Genomic DNA, 17,000 nt, shown 5'->3' on the forward strand with positions numbered 1-17,000 from the left:
GCGCAAAATTGCCCCCAACATGGCACACTCCTAGTCCCCCGGCCCAATGTGACTCGGACAAGCCATGTCGGCTCAGAGGAAAAGGGGTGTGGGGGCTATTTTGCACCCACCCAGGGGCATCTCCTCCTTCCCCATGCCGACTTGGACACGTTAGTTGGCATGGGGGAGGTGCAAAATCGTCTCCACACAGAACATCCCATCTCCCCTGCGCCAACGTGGCTCTGCTGAGCCAAGTCAACGCAGGAGAGGAGGGGTGTGTGGGTGATTTTGTGCCCCCCACATGACAGGATGGCATGCATCTGGGGACATGTGACCCCACATGTCCCTGTGGGTGCTCCGCCCTGCTGGTTAACAAAGCATTCTGCAAAATCAAGTTCTGGATAACAAAGATTTTAATCTAGAATTGCCATCTTTTAGCACAGAAAATAGAGACTTTGAAATATCCCAATGCAGCAGCAGACAAAATACTATTGATGTGTCATTCTTGTTTCTCCCAGCCATGTCATCCACAAACAACCCCCCCCCCCGAAATAAATATCCTAGCAATGGGGGCAAATAGAACCTGCAAGTGTATAGATAGAAGGTACTGCTTCATTATTTATTTCAGCTTTATTGCCTGATATATCAGGGCATTGAAAGGTCTTTGTTCAGTTCCTGAAGTAAGAAGGAATAATTATGGCAGTATTATTATTTCCATAATATAGAATAGGGAAGCACAGAGAAATAATAGTTTTTGTCAGAACTAGTTTTCATGCTGAGAAACAGCACAGGATATGGCTCTCTTGCAATTGTACCACTTTATAATATAGATGAAGAAGTTATAGGTTGGAAAGTGCCCTCTTGGGCTAGTCACAGCTTCTTGGAGCTCTCTCAGCCCCACCTACCTCACAGGGTGTTTGTTGTGAGGGGAGAAGGGCAAGGAGATTGTAAGCCCCTTTGAGTCTCCTGCAGGAGAGAAAGGGGAGATATAAATCCAAACTCCTCCTCCTCCTCCTCCTCCTCCTCCTCCTCCTCCTCCTTCTTCTTCTATTGTCTACTGTGTGTTTGTATAATGAAGTACCTTCAAATTGCAGCTAACTTATACCAATCCCATAGGGTTTTAAAAAATAGAGACTAATAGAGGTGGTTTTGTCATTGTCTTTCTCTGTACAACAACGGTACCATTCCTTGGTGGTCTCCTGACCAATTACTAACCAAAGCAGACACTGCTTAGCTTCTGAAATCTGACAAGATCAAGCTAGTCTGGGTCATCCAGGTCAGGGTGCTGGCCGCTTTGCTCCATCTGATTTTCCGGCAGGTAGAAGGGTTGTTTTCTCTAAATTGCTTCCAACCTTTCTGCATCTACTAATAACACACAGGTCAATAGGACTGTGACATTTTGCTATGTAAATATTTAATCTGTGTTTTATTTCTATGATTTAATGTGTGCTTTTATGTGTATGCTGCCATAGATTTAAAATGAAGGCCTTTACAGTAAGAATGAGGGGCTGGCTGGGTGATTGAAGTGTGTTATGATTGGATGGTAGCTGTACCCTAGTTGAAGTTGACTGGTTTGTTCAACGATGCTCTCTCTCTCTCTCTCTCTCTCTCTCTCTCTCTCTCTCTCTCTGTGTGTGTGTGAGAGAGAGAGAGAGAGCAGGACTTCAGTGGGTGTATGTGCAAAGTGTAAAGAAGCTGTGTTCTTTGTGGAAATTATTAGCCTAAGTGGGAAGTGAGAAAAGTGGCTAACTTTATTTAAGGATCTTGAGAGAGAGAGAGAGAGAGAGAGAGAGAGAGAGAGAGAGAGAGATGCATTGTATGTTTCTGTAACCATTATGCTCATCACCCTTACGAAAACCATTATGCTGTTATACTTCTAAATAAACTTCATGTATGTTTAACAGAGAACAGTTTTGTTCTTTTGAGAAAAGGATTCCCTTGTACCGCACACACTGACTGTCATCCTGTTCTTTGGGTCCAACTAAAAATTCTAAGGGTGGCAAGGAAAATAAGTATGAAATTCGAAGGAAGGCAAGGAGGCAGCATATCACGCCATCTCAAAATGCTACAGGTAGGTCCCTTTACAGGTATTAAATATAAGCCATCATTCAGAAAAGAGTGAAACCTTACAAGGTTGAAGATTGAAGTGCTTCTAATCAGAACAGGAAAGAAAAAAATACAGTTAAAGACAACTGCATTACTTAATTTGTTTTGATTTGCCTAATCTTCAGCTCAATCAGAAACCAAAAGGCTGGCAGTGATGACAAACTTGTCGCACAAATGTAGAGTTAGGTTGCCTCATTTTTCTTTAGTAAATCCCTCCCATTTTCTCCCAGTTACAGCTTTGAAGCTACAACCAGTCTTGGCTGGTTGTAGTAATAGGGCTATATTAGTAGGACTATACACATTAATTAATTGGGCTATATTAATTAATTAATTAATCAATTAACTGAGTGACTTAATTAAGTAAGTAATAGGGCTATATTAATTAATTCAAAATATTTCACTGTTCTGCCTTATCTTTTCAGACTCAAGGCAGCAAACAATTCAACAACCGCATTGCAAAAATATGAATTATAATAATCCAATTAAAAAAATTATAACAGAATGCTTCAAGAAGGCGCTGTTATAATTGGATGAGACAGTGAACGATGATTAGTATGTATTATCTTTTTCCTGTATGTACTGTTCTGTTGTCACTACGTCGGTTTCAAATTATGTAATACTATTTTTTCATTGTTTTAACATATCAGTACATCTATTTCTGAATTTTCCATAGAGGATTTGATTGAGAGAGCTGCAAAATATCGGCAGGAATTGATCGGGGGAATTTTTCTATGAACTTAAAGAAAGGCCTCAGAGTTGCTGAATATCTGACATCAACAACTACAATAATATTGTCAAACCTTCCAGCCTTCTAGAAAGCAAAACCATGGGTGTGGGGCCAGAAGTAGACTGGGAGGCCGACCCCTCCCCCCCGGAAATGATCCTCCCTCAAGTGTTATGGCTCTTAATGGAGAAGCACCCTTCAGGGACAAGCTAAGTGGTGACTAATTGAAACTCACTACCTACACAACTTGTCCTGGCTCAGCAGTGGCACAACTTAGCCTAGCCCAGCAATTAGCTTCCCTGGAGAAAGTGGTAGATTCAGAAATCAAGCTCTATGGCATACCACATATTTTAGCTGAAATCCCACTCCAAATTCCATCCTCCACAGGCACTGCCCTTAAATTTTCCGGAGCTTCTCAGGCCAGAGTTGGCAACCCTAGCAGCTGAAGAAACAAAAGGAGCTGCACAGAAGCAAATTGAAGTCAAGGAAACAAATGATACAGAAGGAAGTGAATTCTTTAATGATTTTTGCAGCCTCTATGTGTTTTGTTTGCAGCTTTGTCAGGGGGAATCTTTTGTATTCTTTTAAATAATGGGACGTTACTGTTTGTTCCCTTGTCTTTGGCTACCTTAGCAGCTGCCATGTAGCCTGGTCAGACTTTTCTCAAGGAGAGGGTGTCAGGGGTGAGGAGCAAAGGGGCAGGGGCAGATAATGGTAAATTGGTTGATGAATGGGAAGACACAGGGGCAGATAATGGTAAATTGGTTGATGAATTGGAAGAATAGAAGGAACTTGGACTATTGGTGGCAGCCACTATGCTACTGAAATTGGCGTGGCACCAGTGAATCCCACTGTGCTGCTGGGCCCAGCCTGGTGCCCAAGGTAACCACCATGCCATTTGGCAAGGATCTGCTCAGGACTGGAGACTACCATGCAACTGGGCTCAACCCTGCTTCTGATGACCACTGTGTGTCTTGGTCAGACTTTTCCCTGGGAGAAGCTCCCAGGGGTAGGGATGGAAAACTCAAGATCAGAGACAGCTAAAGGTAGCTTGGCTGATGCATGAGAAGAAGAGAACAAAGCAAGAAAAGGCAAGAGACTATGGAGGCTGTCAGCGAAGGGAAAGAAGAAATCATGGGAGAGAGTGATTCAGGGGGAAATGACATGCCTCCTTCAAGATCTTTACATTTTCACCATTTGTCATGTATAATACTTATTCTTTGTTTCATATTTCTGAAATCCTAGTCCCATTACATTGCTTAACAGATGTTTGATCCTACTTATTTCATTAATTTGCACTGTGTCATATATATTGAATCTCAGTGAGAAAGGTATATAACAATACTGAATAAATGAATTTCAAAAATGTTCAATGTTAAAATTTAAAACACTGGAAGTGTTTTCTCACTCATTGGAAGTAACAGTGTTTCCCACCAGTCTTCTACTTCTGAAGCTGCAAGAAACCAGGATATTCTGTTGTCGTCTTGATGACATTTCTCCAAAATGTAATTTTATTGTCTGTGAAGCTTTGTAGTATCTATGAAGGTTTCTTTCCTGGGTTTATTTTCTACCTCAAGACTTATGATTTACCATCAGAAAATAAATTTAGTAAATGTGCAAAGATACTGACAGTTTATAAGTCTGGTTCAGGGTGCAGATGCTGTATGCCCTTGATGAGGATGTTTCATTGAAATGTGCAAAATCTCTGTTGAGAAAGTTTACTAGCCTGCTTGAAATACTTTCAGCTTCTGTTAAAATCCATCCCTTGGTTCACTCAAAGAGGAACCTCAAAATTTGCTCCCTATTTTGCTTGAAAAAAAATCACAATACAGTTAAACCAACAGGGGAAAAATCCACCTAGAACTGCAAACAACATTTTGTGTTTTTAAAAGATGGCTGCTAGGGTTGTGGAAACAGCAATGTGGGTCAATCATCTCCACAGCCGAACCCGTGCCCCTAGAGTCATGCTTGGTCTACCACCCAGGCACAATGGTCCTCCTAGCTAAATGGTTGGGAGTCTGTCTTGTATTTGAGCTTAAGGAAGTCAAAGGCTGCCATTTTGGGCAATAGTCTCACATTTTAAAAACACTTATTCTGCCCTCAAACATTATTGTATATGATAGTGTTTCCCATGTTTAAGAAAAGATAAAGCTGACAGGTACTTACAGAAATTCTCGTGTATAAATTAAATATTCCCTGTGGGAATCAGAATAGACTCCAAACAAGCTGCCAGGTGAATAATCAATACTTTGCAGAGCAGATTACACAATTGCCTTTGTGTGCCTAATTTTCCCTCCACAGCATTACGGATCTCCCCAAGGAATCATGAGCATCTGTAGCAAAGGCTGTTTGGTTCAACTGTGGCCTAAGAAGGTTTTTTAATTAGAGGAAACTGATGTTTGTTTCAAGAAGCAAAATAATTGTTTCTTCATGAAATAACACAGGAGAGATACTTGCACCATTCGTCATCTGGGATCATCATTGATTTCAACCCAGAAATATAGTTTAAAAATTAAATTCTTATCTGGGAATAAATCTCTCAGTCTAATAATGCCTCACTGGATAAGAGATGAAATTGTAGCTGAAACACAAAAACCATGCCCAGATGACAGACTGTTTGAAATCTCAGCTTTCATTAAAACATATAATTTATGTATGTGGTATTCTGATTTCAATTTTAACAAAACAAATACATATTAAAACACCAAATTCCAGCCTGTATCCAGCCATGCAGCTCCTCCAATGGAATGGCATTTCTGGTTGTGGAGGAGAGGAATTTCTCTCACCCTAGTCCTCCATGTTGTACCCTATGCTGTCCCTGAGGGTCTTTCCTTTGAGTCTTAGGAACAAAAGGGTGGGAAGGTCTCATTCCACAAAGTCCACAGATGTCAGAAACACATAGTTTATGCTGAAGTTAAGTAAACTTACCTCATGCTACTGAACCCCAACCATTAACAGATAGTCCAACGCTGTTTTAGGATTGCAACTGATCTCTGTTTACTGCTTGGTCATTTCCCATAGGATATAATTAGCTAAGGCCCTTTCCGCACGGGCGTTGTATGGCGCCCTGGGAACGGCAAAAACGCTGTCCCCAGGGAACCATTTGCACAGGGGGCGCAGCTGCCGCCCGACCAGCGCCAAGCCGGCGTTTCCAGAGTGTGCTGGGAAGCGCACTTTCCTGGAAACGCTGGCTGGGTGCCGCTGCCGTGCGAACGGCAGCGGCTTCCAGGCGCTTCCCCCCCCCACTCCCTCCCTTCACTTACCTTGTCCTCGGCCCTCCAGGGCGCGCAGGGCAGGGGAGGTGTGTCCCCAGGCCCCGGCGACGCGCCGGAGGGCTGGAGACCAGGTATGTCCAGCGGGCTGGGCACCGTCTTCCCGGTTCTTTCTGGGACCGTCCATGTGGACGGTCCCAGCGGCGTCGGGTCAGCGTCGAATATGCCGACCTGGCTGCTTCTGCCTCTGTGTGGAAGCGGCCTAAGTGAGGAATCAGTCATTTTCAGATGAGGTCAGAAATCTTGTATCATGCTCCTGTTGCCAGTTTGGAGTAATATGGAGAAATAGGGATGCAGTAAAATTCTCCTCAGCTCATGGCTACTTATTTAGTTGATTGAGTTTCATATGGTTATATTTCATAGTGTCATATTTTAGGCAGTTAAAAATAGAGGTTATATAAATGTATATTTCATATACAATACGATCAATTTAATTTGGAAAATAATTCCCTATTCTTCCACATGAGTGGCAGACCCTTATCTGGTGAACTGGATTTATTTTCCCGCTCCTACACATGAAGACTTTGGACTAGTCACAGTTCTCTCAGAACTCTGTCAGCCCTACCTACCTCACAACGTTTCTGTTGTGAAGAGAGGAAGGGAAGGAGTTTTCTAAGGTGATCTGAGAATCCTTACAGGAGAGAAAGGTGGGATCTAAAATAAATTCAAACTCTTCTGCTCCTCTAAACAAGCTCAGACTTGCTTCACTTCTAGGGATGATACTGAATTTCATGAAAACTTGGTTCCATTTGAAAGTTCAAATTTGCTCCATGATTTCTCCATACTTTTGTGTTTTGTATTGTAGTGTATGTGTATCTTATGTTGTCTGTTATGTTTATATGTCTTACTATAACTCAATAACATTTTATTATACAAAAACTATAAAAATAATGTAAAAAAACAAATGAAAATAAAAAAATTGCCAAAGAAAATAGGCAGGAAGAAAATATTCTTTTTTTAAAAAAGCATAAAGATTAGAACAACAACTAAAGTACTTTTACATTCTGTCCTATAACCACTTCAGCAATATCTGCCTTTGGATCATTGTAAAACTTGGAAAATGACACTCTTGTACAACATGTAGGAAACTGAGTATTTAGAATCATACTGAACATGTATTGTCCTACCAAACCCACCTGGGTTAATGGCGATGGTTTGTTTTACAATGGAAAGGGCGTTTAATATCTGACAAGCACAGTGGTTTGTTATTGCATTGATTTGTTGGACTGTGGAGCTGAAACTAAAAGAAATAAACTCTCATTTTTGTCAGGAAAAAGTGGAGCTCAATGACAGGTAATACAGATTGGGGGAGGGGGGAATCATCTTTTTTCTTCACCATCCCTAACTTTAAAGTTTGTTGGAGGTGGAAGAGGAGAATGGAAGAGGCAGCTGGCAAGAATGAAACCACTGATTCTGATAATGCCCTCTGGCCTGAAGGAGAGAGGCGAGAGGAAGAGAGAAATTGCAGCAATTTCTCAGTAATTTCTGGCAGCTCTTGATAGCCATTATTGGACATCTCCAATTTTGCTTCTTCACACTAATTAGAGGTTAAGCTTTGGTGGCCTACTGGCAGATAATGGCTAGGATGAGCCTACCTTGTGTTAGCAAGGGAGAGAAGAATTATTCTTAAGCTATCAAAGTGCTGCTGAGTTACAGGATGATGGGGCAGCCTGTAGCATGGTGCTACACAGGCTGTCACTGGTTCAACCTCAGACTAAAAGTGTCTCTTTTTAAAAAGAGGAGTAAAATACAGAGGGGGAAGCTTAGTGCTAGGAACAGTCCTGAAATGATATGGGCAGGCGCACTATGATTACAGTCATCCGTGAGGCTGATCACACAGGCTGTTGTAGTAGCACAAGTATGTTTTTGAAAGTCCTGGAGTAGAAAAGGAAGGGCTTGGCAATTGTGAAATAAGAGCCAGGGTTTGGGCAAGACAAGATCCAGTGCAGGACTTCCAGGGCAAGAGGCAAACAACCAAGTGGAAACTGGGAAGGGAAAATGGCTCTGGATCAAGCCAAGTTGAGTCGCCCCTGTGGTGCCATGGTGGATATCGACTGACCCATTGGTTCCTCCTGAAAACTGTCAGCAAAGTAAAGAAATATATAAAGTGGGTGACCTGACACCAGTGACCACTGCTGATGAAGGATCTGAGCCAAGTGGCCCCTGAAGCCTTAGCAGAATTGCTGCAGCTTGGTTATGTTTGCTACTGGCCACTAGCAGCAGCCCACAAAGAAATTTCCCTGAAAGTTAAATGGTCAATCTGCTCAGCCAGCACACAGCCAATTATGGCTGGGACCAGAAATTCAGACCAGCAACAGGCTTAAAGGAAAGGCTCATAGACATGGAGATGCTTAAACATTAGGGCTGTCTATGTGGCACCTGTAGGACCAAATAAGGCTGCATTCTATTACCCAGCAGTGGGGTGCAACACAGAGAATAACTCAGTCTCCATCACTGTGTGATAATGAGGCAAAAGAGAAAGGCAAGGGCTCTTACTGGTGGGCGACAGGAGGAGGCAATGGAGCCCTCAGGGCCACAGCTAACACACTATGTAGGTGTGCAGCTTCTGAATGGCTAACAGAAACTGGCATAAGTGCAGAGTGATGTCATCACTTTGTGATGCTGGTTTCACTAGCCATTTAGAAGCAATGTGCCTGCAGACTGCCTTCCCATCTCTTTTTAGCAATACTCATTCATATGATGCACCCCATCCCAAAAGCTGCCATCACTAGAGTTGCCAGGTACCCCTTGGCAACTGGTAGGGGAAGGGTGGGGTCTTAACAGGCTTAAAATGAGGCCTAGATCTTGACATCACCGATGGGATGATGTTACTTGCAGAAGTGATGTCATCACATCAGCAACATTGAGGGAGATGCTCTGGTACTTGGACAAAAATTCTATGGTAGAAGCTCAGTTTTGCCCAAATACTGGAGTGTCTCCCTTGATGTCATCAACGTGATGTTGTCATTTCAGGAAGTGACATCATCATGCTGATGATGTCGAGACCTAGGCCTCATTTAAAGCCTGGTAAGACACCTGTTGGCCAGCTGGCCAGCACCCAGTGGTGTTTGGCAGGGCAAAATGGCGCCCAGGGCAAAATGGCACTTGCACCCCCCCATCCCCCGCTGTCCGCCCCGCTGGGCCCCACCCCACACTTACCTTAGTTCAGCTGGCTGCAAAGAGCAGTCGGCTGAAAAAGCAGCCTGGCTGGGTCCGCCAGGCTGCTCCAGGCTTCTTCCCAACCTGGGGTGGGGGGGGGGGGGAGGGAGAGAGCTGTGGGTGTGATTTTCCACCCCCACATGATGTCAATGGCATGTGCCCGGGGCTGGACACCCCCCTCAGCCCATTGGTAGCTACACGACTGCCAGCGGGGGGGGGGGGGGGAGGAATTGCAAAACTGGAGTTCCCTTCCCTATGGCAGGAGTCTGTCAACTTAATCATTGCTGTTTCCAAAATGTTTGTGAAGTCAGCTGCTCCAGATCATGGTCTCAGTGCTCTGCCTTTTGCTGACATGTTTGTGATCTGTGACAGGGTTGCCAGCTGCCTTAAAAAAACCCTGTCTTTTCCCTAAAACAGAATCTGAATAGAATGTTATTTATCAGGTGATGTTATTTTTCTCCATGCCATGAAAAGTTTCAACTATCCATTTCCATGCATTGAGCCTCTATTAAAAGGATAAGACATTTTCCGGCAGGCCACCCTGGCATCTTCAGAGATTTGCTCAAGGCACCTCGTGAAATGAAAAAAAAAATCTGTGTAATAAAAGCATAAACACAATGTAAAAATTATCACTAATGAAATGAGCCATAAAAATAAACCAGGGTCATAAAAACAGCACAAACAACACTGAGCAGGGTAAAATTGATGCCTATAAAACAGTCCTCAAACTGGAAGCAAACCATAAAAATAAATAGAACTCCTCCCTCAAAATAAATATGTGGCTTGGAGCCTGAAGGATGGCGAAGTAGGTTCCAGGTGAGCCTCATTGGAGAGTGCATTCCAAGGGCAAGGTGCCATCACTAAAAAAGCCCTAATTCTTACTGCCACCCGCCTCTGCTCTGCAGGTACAGGAACGGTGAGCAGGACAGGACTTGATAAAAACTGGCAGCTAGAATTTCATTGTTCCTGTCCAGCGATGTCTTGTAAGATCTTGCTCTAGCTTGACCAGCTAATATTTTTTTGGGGTGGGGGAACATTTTAAATTTATTTTAAGTTTTAAAGTCTTGTACAAGATTAAGATGAACATCTTTCCACCACTCTTTCTGAATACCTTTATGTAGTTCTAACAGCATAGTTAATTGCAACATCTATTGTAAGCAGACTTCCTTTTACATATTAAAATATTTTTGAAACATTAGGCACAGAGACTTGTATTTCACCAAGCATGGATATAAATCACACACAAAAGAAATAAATCACTGTTGTGCTGCTGTTACCTGTCAATGCAGCAGGCACACACACACAGACACAAAATGCAAATGGCATGATTCAAAGGAAAACAATTTGATTAACAGGAAGTGGCTCCCCCAGTGTGTGTGTGTGTGTGAGTGAAATGTACTGCTTTACAATATGACAGAATATATTTGCTATTTATGGAAATCAAAACTTTGCATGCCCAGAGGCTAAGAGCAAACTGTTGCTTTCCCTACTTTTCCAAACAGACAAGGTTATTCCTGAGCAACCAAGCTATCACATGAGTTAATTAACAGCAGAATCCTAAATCATTGGGCTTAGAAAGTGAAAGCATGACTGAATAGTCCCTGTGTTGCTACACACCAGTACTGCAAGGGCCACTAAGCTCAAATCTAGCCAAAGGTGCTAGCAATGGGTTTTGACTCACGTGTTATCTCTTACTGCACTGCTAGTTAGGTCTGAGCAGGGTGGTATCAGCAGTGTTGGCAAAACTGGGGCTGAGCAAAACTGGGGAATAACATGGGCTGCCTTTTGGATTTCACTTTTATTTGTTATTGTGGTCTGGAAAGTCCATGTTTTTCAGTACCTTGTAAGCAGGTTAGCGGCATGATAGGTGATTCATCATTTGCTCCTGGTTCCTTGTCAAGCCATCCTACGCCGCACAGCATAAGGTGCAAGAAACTGGCAGATATTTCCAATCAAGATCAACAAAGGACATCTCTAATTCACTTTATAAACTCCAGAGGGGCAGATAAGCCAATTTAAAATAGCTACTGTAGCATCCTTCCACCTAAATGCCTGAGTCTATAGCTTTAAATTTTGCTGAGTGTGTTAATCAGCTTGAAAATCTAATTGGAAAAAGATAGGCCAGTGTACTACACCCACACACCACAAACAAGGAGAACAAAGCTTCCACACCTGAAAGACCCTTTCTGCCTCAGCCAAGAGAGTGAATTACATAGTGAAAACATATAGTGTAAGGTGAACGTGTATATGTATATTTGGAATTGGGTATTGATGATACAAAATGGCCTACACAAAACAAGGTCCAAGTATGTGTAGCCTGAAAGCTTTGTCCATGGATCAAACTATGAGTGGCACTTAAAATAATCTAGTTGCAGACAGTAGCCAGACACAGTACACCATGTAGTTACAAGACTTGCTGAGATCTGCACTCACAGGGAGGCTGTGATCCTTTCTGCCCAACCATAATGTCAGGGAGATGTCTTTTTTTAAAAAGCGTCCCCTCTTTTTTGTACCGATGTTGGACAAAAAACAGCATTGGAGGCGTTGAAGGAGACAGTGCATTTTTTTCTCTCCCACCTGCCATTTTCTGCAGCCAGAAGCCCCAGTGCTGCTCACCATTTTACTGAAGTTCCCCTGAGATGCTTCTCCTGCAGTCATCCTGACTGGCCACTTTTTCAGAACTTTAAGTACATGAATGAACTCAACATTCCCTGCCGATTTCCCTCAGTTTTTTGTAAGGGATCTTCAAAGCTTTGAATCTATATCTTTAAACACGGAATACCACTCACTGACTCACTAACTCATCGACAGAACTCAAAAACCACCGAAGCCACACACATGAAATTTGGCACACCTATTCCTTACGTACTCCAGGTGTTCACTAAGAAAGGATTTCCCGAAATATTCAGTTTCACTTGATTTATTACCTATTTACTGTTTTTGCTGCTCATCTCTGACCATCTGCGCGAACATTCTAAGGGCAATCCAACCGCTCAGTCCACAGACATGCTGCATGAACATTCTAAGTGTGACAGTTCAACACCACCAGCTTCATGTCCTTCACTAACTGCACTCTACCACCGCCCTCCATAACGCACGTGAACCTATTTGAAAACAAACTCATCAGTCCACAGACAGGCTGTGAGGAAATATGCTGCATGTCACCCCAAAGTTCACAAACAGGCTGCAAAAAAGTATGCTGAATGTCACCCCGAAGTTAACAGACAGGCTGTGAAAAAGTACTCCTCCACCCACCCTCACGTTAACAACACCGCTACAGCCAAATACTATCAAAACAGATTACAAACCATACTATCACCTTGAACTACTAAACATTTGTTGGGTTTTGCATATGGACATCAGATTGCTTACCGTGGAGACAAGTTTATTGCTCTCGGCCTCCGATCACCCTGTGCTTGGTGTTGTGCTCTGAAGTAGCAGGATGAGTCCCCAGGAATGTGCTGCAGTGGCGGTACAGTCTAGCTCCCTGCCCTTCAACCCTACCCTGAACCTCTTCACAGCCTTCTCACTCATCAGCATCCAATGGCAGAACACTTCCTTTCTGCATCCCGAAAATACAATGGTTGCTTCCACATGATGTCTTTTAAAGCCCACCGGGTGAAAGAGAGCAATAACACATTGCATTATAAAAAGACAACTACAGGAAGCTGCTGCAAAATATGCGAAACCCATCAGTCCACAGACAGGCTGTGAGGAAATATGCTGCATGTCACCCCAAAGTGAACAAACAGGCTGTAAAGAAGTATGTTGAATGTCACCCCAAAATTCATAGAGAGCCTGTGATGTAGTATGCGTAGCTAAGCACAGGTGCCCTGCTAGTACTTGATATGAGAATCCCTGTCAGTTCTCATATTGAGTATTCAAAAGTTTCGAAGCTACCTCAGCTAAAACAAACCAACAAAAAACCTGGGAAAATTACACCCTGCCAAAATCGGCAAGCAATGCTGAGTTCATTCATGTACTTAAAGCTCTGAAAAGGCAGCCAACCATGATGCCTGCAGGGGAAACATCCCAGGGGAACTTCAGTAAAATGGTTGGTAGCACGGAGGATTCTGGCTGCAGAAAATGATGGGTGTGAGCTGCAGGGGTAGGTTTACACTTGAGCAGGAAAAATAATATGGGCTGCTCTCCATACATCAAGGAGAACTTGCTTTGACCTTGTCTTGGGGGGGAAAGATAGTTAATTTAGTATTTTCTGGGGGAAAAAATGGGTTGAGCTGCAATAAAATGTCCTGAAGTGATTTTGGGAGAAAACTCGTACAGAGTTCCTCCCCAAAATGCTTCTTTTGACATGCTGAAGACGTTTTATTTGTGCTGTGCAGAAAGGACCTGTATTTTAAATGTAAGTTAAGATGAGATTCTGTCTCAGTTCTGCATTGCATAGGCATATTCCACTCTTGTCATCCTGCCATCGATGGATTGAGTCATTCTCAGTTTCTAGTACTGCAGTATTGACAGAAGGTTTTCTGATGACTGAAGTCAGTTCCTGCTCTGTCTGAGTTTTGAATGGCATTCAGGAGTTACATTATTTTTCTTACCAGGAGCAGTATCTTAGATAGACTTGATAGAGTTAAAGCACACTGGATGCTTGTGATTCACCAGGCCAAGTTCAACATTTCAAAGAATGTTTAAAAAAGGAGTTGTCACATGATTAAATCATAGCTATCAATAGTTCAGAATAGAACTTGATTTTACTCATCCGTGACCCTGAGCTTTCAGTCAGAGCAATGATCCTTTGAAGCAGGGTTTTTCTTTGTAACCAGTGGAAAGGGAACATATCCTCTGCCCTCTTACCTGGCACTGATCATTCAAGGATTTTCTACCACCCTTTTCTTTCCCACATGAGCAGGGATTTTAAAGTGCAGCAGACTAGAGCCCCAGTTCTGCCTTCTCACAAATGACAAATGCATGAACTCTGAGCAAGATGATTTCTGAAATGAGAATGGATTTTTCAAACTGAAAAATCATCATAGAGAGTTCATTTCTCATTGTTACAGATGTGCTGGGGGCACAAGTAGTTTAAACAAGTCTTCAAAGATGATTTCTCATAATATGGCTCTCAATCCCACCAACAACAGGGTTTGGTTTCAGGATTATTGACCATGGATCCATGCTGCTTGCACCAAAGCGAACTCTTACAAGAACATGGCTTGAAATGAATTGAGTCTTTGCTGCATCCATACATCCTTGAACACTGCACTATTGTTACACTAATGCAACTGTTTATCACCTGGATTATCTTCTCTACCAAGGGAAATCCAGTTGCACACAAATGCTGTAGGCCTCTTCTGCACATGCAGAATAATGCACTTTTAATCCACTTTTACAATTGTTTGCAAGTGGATTTTGCTGTTACACACAGCTGCAAAGTGGATTGAAAGTGCATTATTCTGCATGTGCAGAAGGGATCAAAGTGTGACACTAGCACAATTTCCAAGATTGTGTGGGTGGAGCTTGACTGGGAAGAAGTAATTTTGGGGGTCTTTGCATTGCATTGAACTCATGCATTGCTATGGACAGATTTACATGAGGAATTTCTTGGCAGTCACCTGCAGGCAGAGGCGTAGCTGGGCCATACTACACCCGGTGCATATACTTTGTTTTCTGCCCCAATCCTCCATGATGCCCTGCCCTCCCCCGTGGGATTTCATAGCCATGCCCCCACACATTTCATAATCCCGCCCCCTGCGCTGGTAGATTGTGGCAATAGATTGTTAGAACATAAGTACTATCGATTGTGATAAAAGAACAAATGGAGATGGCAGAATTCAGACAAAGTATGGAAGAAAAGACAGGAAGATAGAAATGGAGATCTATAAGGAGTAAAAAACACATTCTATTTTTTATTTATTTGACTTCTATCCCACGCACCCACCCCCCTGCTGCAGTAAACACTCCCCTGTGTAAACTGTCATGGTGAGGTATGCTAGGATGTTTTAAAGAGATTTTGAGAAGCCCACCAGCAGCATCTTCCCTCTTACTTTTACAGAGGATGCAGAAAGACTGCAGCCAACTCCCAGGAATGTTTGTCTTATAAGACAGGACAGGGCTATGAGCAATGGTGGGATTCAAATAATTTAACAACTGGTTTTTTGCAAGCACCATTTTAACAACCGGTTCTGCTGAAGTGGTGTGAACCTGCTGAATCCCACCACTGGCTATGATTAGTCATGAAAGAGGGAGCCCCAGAGCCTATAGAAAACAAACAAACAAACAAACAAACAAACAAACAAACAAACAAATAAATATTGTTTTGGCTTGCTGTCAGTCCTGCCAATCATTGTGGGAGATGGAGGACAATTTTTTAATCTGCTGTTAAATCTTCAGTTGATTAACTACACTGATTAATTGATCGAAACTTGCAGGTCTGCTTATTGTGATTACAAACAAGCTATTGAGATGCTCCAGCCACACAGTTCCGATTGATTTCAAATACAGCCAAGTTGGATTTTTGAGTTGAGGCTCTGCTCATCTTGTAAATTAATGTCATCTTGATTTTCCTTGCATTGTGCTATACACGATGCACCACAGTTTAGAGAACTGTGCCATGTTAATTTACCAATAGCATAGTGCACATTTGAAATTCTAAATCCCTCAGTTCCCACCACAGCATCTATTTAATCTGTCAATATTTCTTTGTACTGCATATTTTGCTCAAGGCCCTTTCAAAACAGTGATGTATTAAATATAACCGCAATTAAATTTGGCATCTCATCCAGCTGGCCTTGGGAAAGTGTTATGGGGCAATCCTAAGCAGAGTTACATCCTTCCAAGCCATTGACTTCAATGAATTTAGAAAGGTGTAACTCTGCTTAGAACTGCACCGTAGACGTCATAAAATCCCGATATGTCTTAGTAATGATTTTAGAAGCTTTCAAATACTACAGTGATACATCCTCACTCTTGGAAGGCTGCAGTCTTGATGGAGCTCTTAGCTATTATTAATTCTGAAAGAAATATACACTTTATGCCTCAAAAGTTATGAATCTAAGGAGTAAGAATGGTCAATTTTATGTCTGCAATAATTTGACTAACAGCCCCATCCAAAGGTGGGTGGATTCTGCAACTGGGAGTGGCAGAGTGGATGTGCGGACAGATTCGCCTTCTTGTTAGCACTTACCCAGTGAAGGGGTGAAACCACCACCGTGTGGCAGCTGCCGCTTTCCCGTAGCAGTGGGATGTGCCTCAGAAAACTGCAGCAGCATCCCTGAGCCTCTGCTGCTGGCATAGCGGGGGCAGGCCAGAGGTGGGGCTGGGGGAGAATCTGACTTTCCTGGTCTTTGCTGGCATTGTGCCAGCGGGCTAAACCCTGGATTTAGGTCAGCCTTTTGCCTGGCATAAGTGTGGTGTGCCGCATTGAGGCTTCTCAAAGGTGGGGAGGCTTTTTGACTTCCCCATGCCACCAGAAAACCTCTTTGGGGGCAGTGGTCAGGCGCAGCTGTTACACTGCAGCTGTGCGCCCATGTGCATGGATGCCCAAAGCTTAAATATGAGTTTAAATCCAAGTGATATGCTAACAACAAAAATAAATATTTTTATTTCTATGTATACCTCCTGGACTCATCACTGTCTTTGTAAGGGCTGTTGCTAAGGAGGATACATTTGATGCAGTGTCCCACCTGGAGCATGTCATGGAATAATTTTTTTGGAAAACAGATATTTTATTTGTGACATGATAGATTTCATTTAAAGATTCTGAGCTTGGCTTTTAACAGAACTAATGTCTGTCTAACAATCAC

Source organism: Sphaerodactylus townsendi, linkage group LG05 (genome assembly GCF_021028975.2).
Source record: "Sphaerodactylus townsendi isolate TG3544 linkage group LG05, MPM_Stown_v2.3, whole genome shotgun sequence".
Classification (NCBI taxonomy): Eukaryota; Metazoa; Chordata; class Lepidosauria; order Squamata; family Sphaerodactylidae; genus Sphaerodactylus; species Sphaerodactylus townsendi.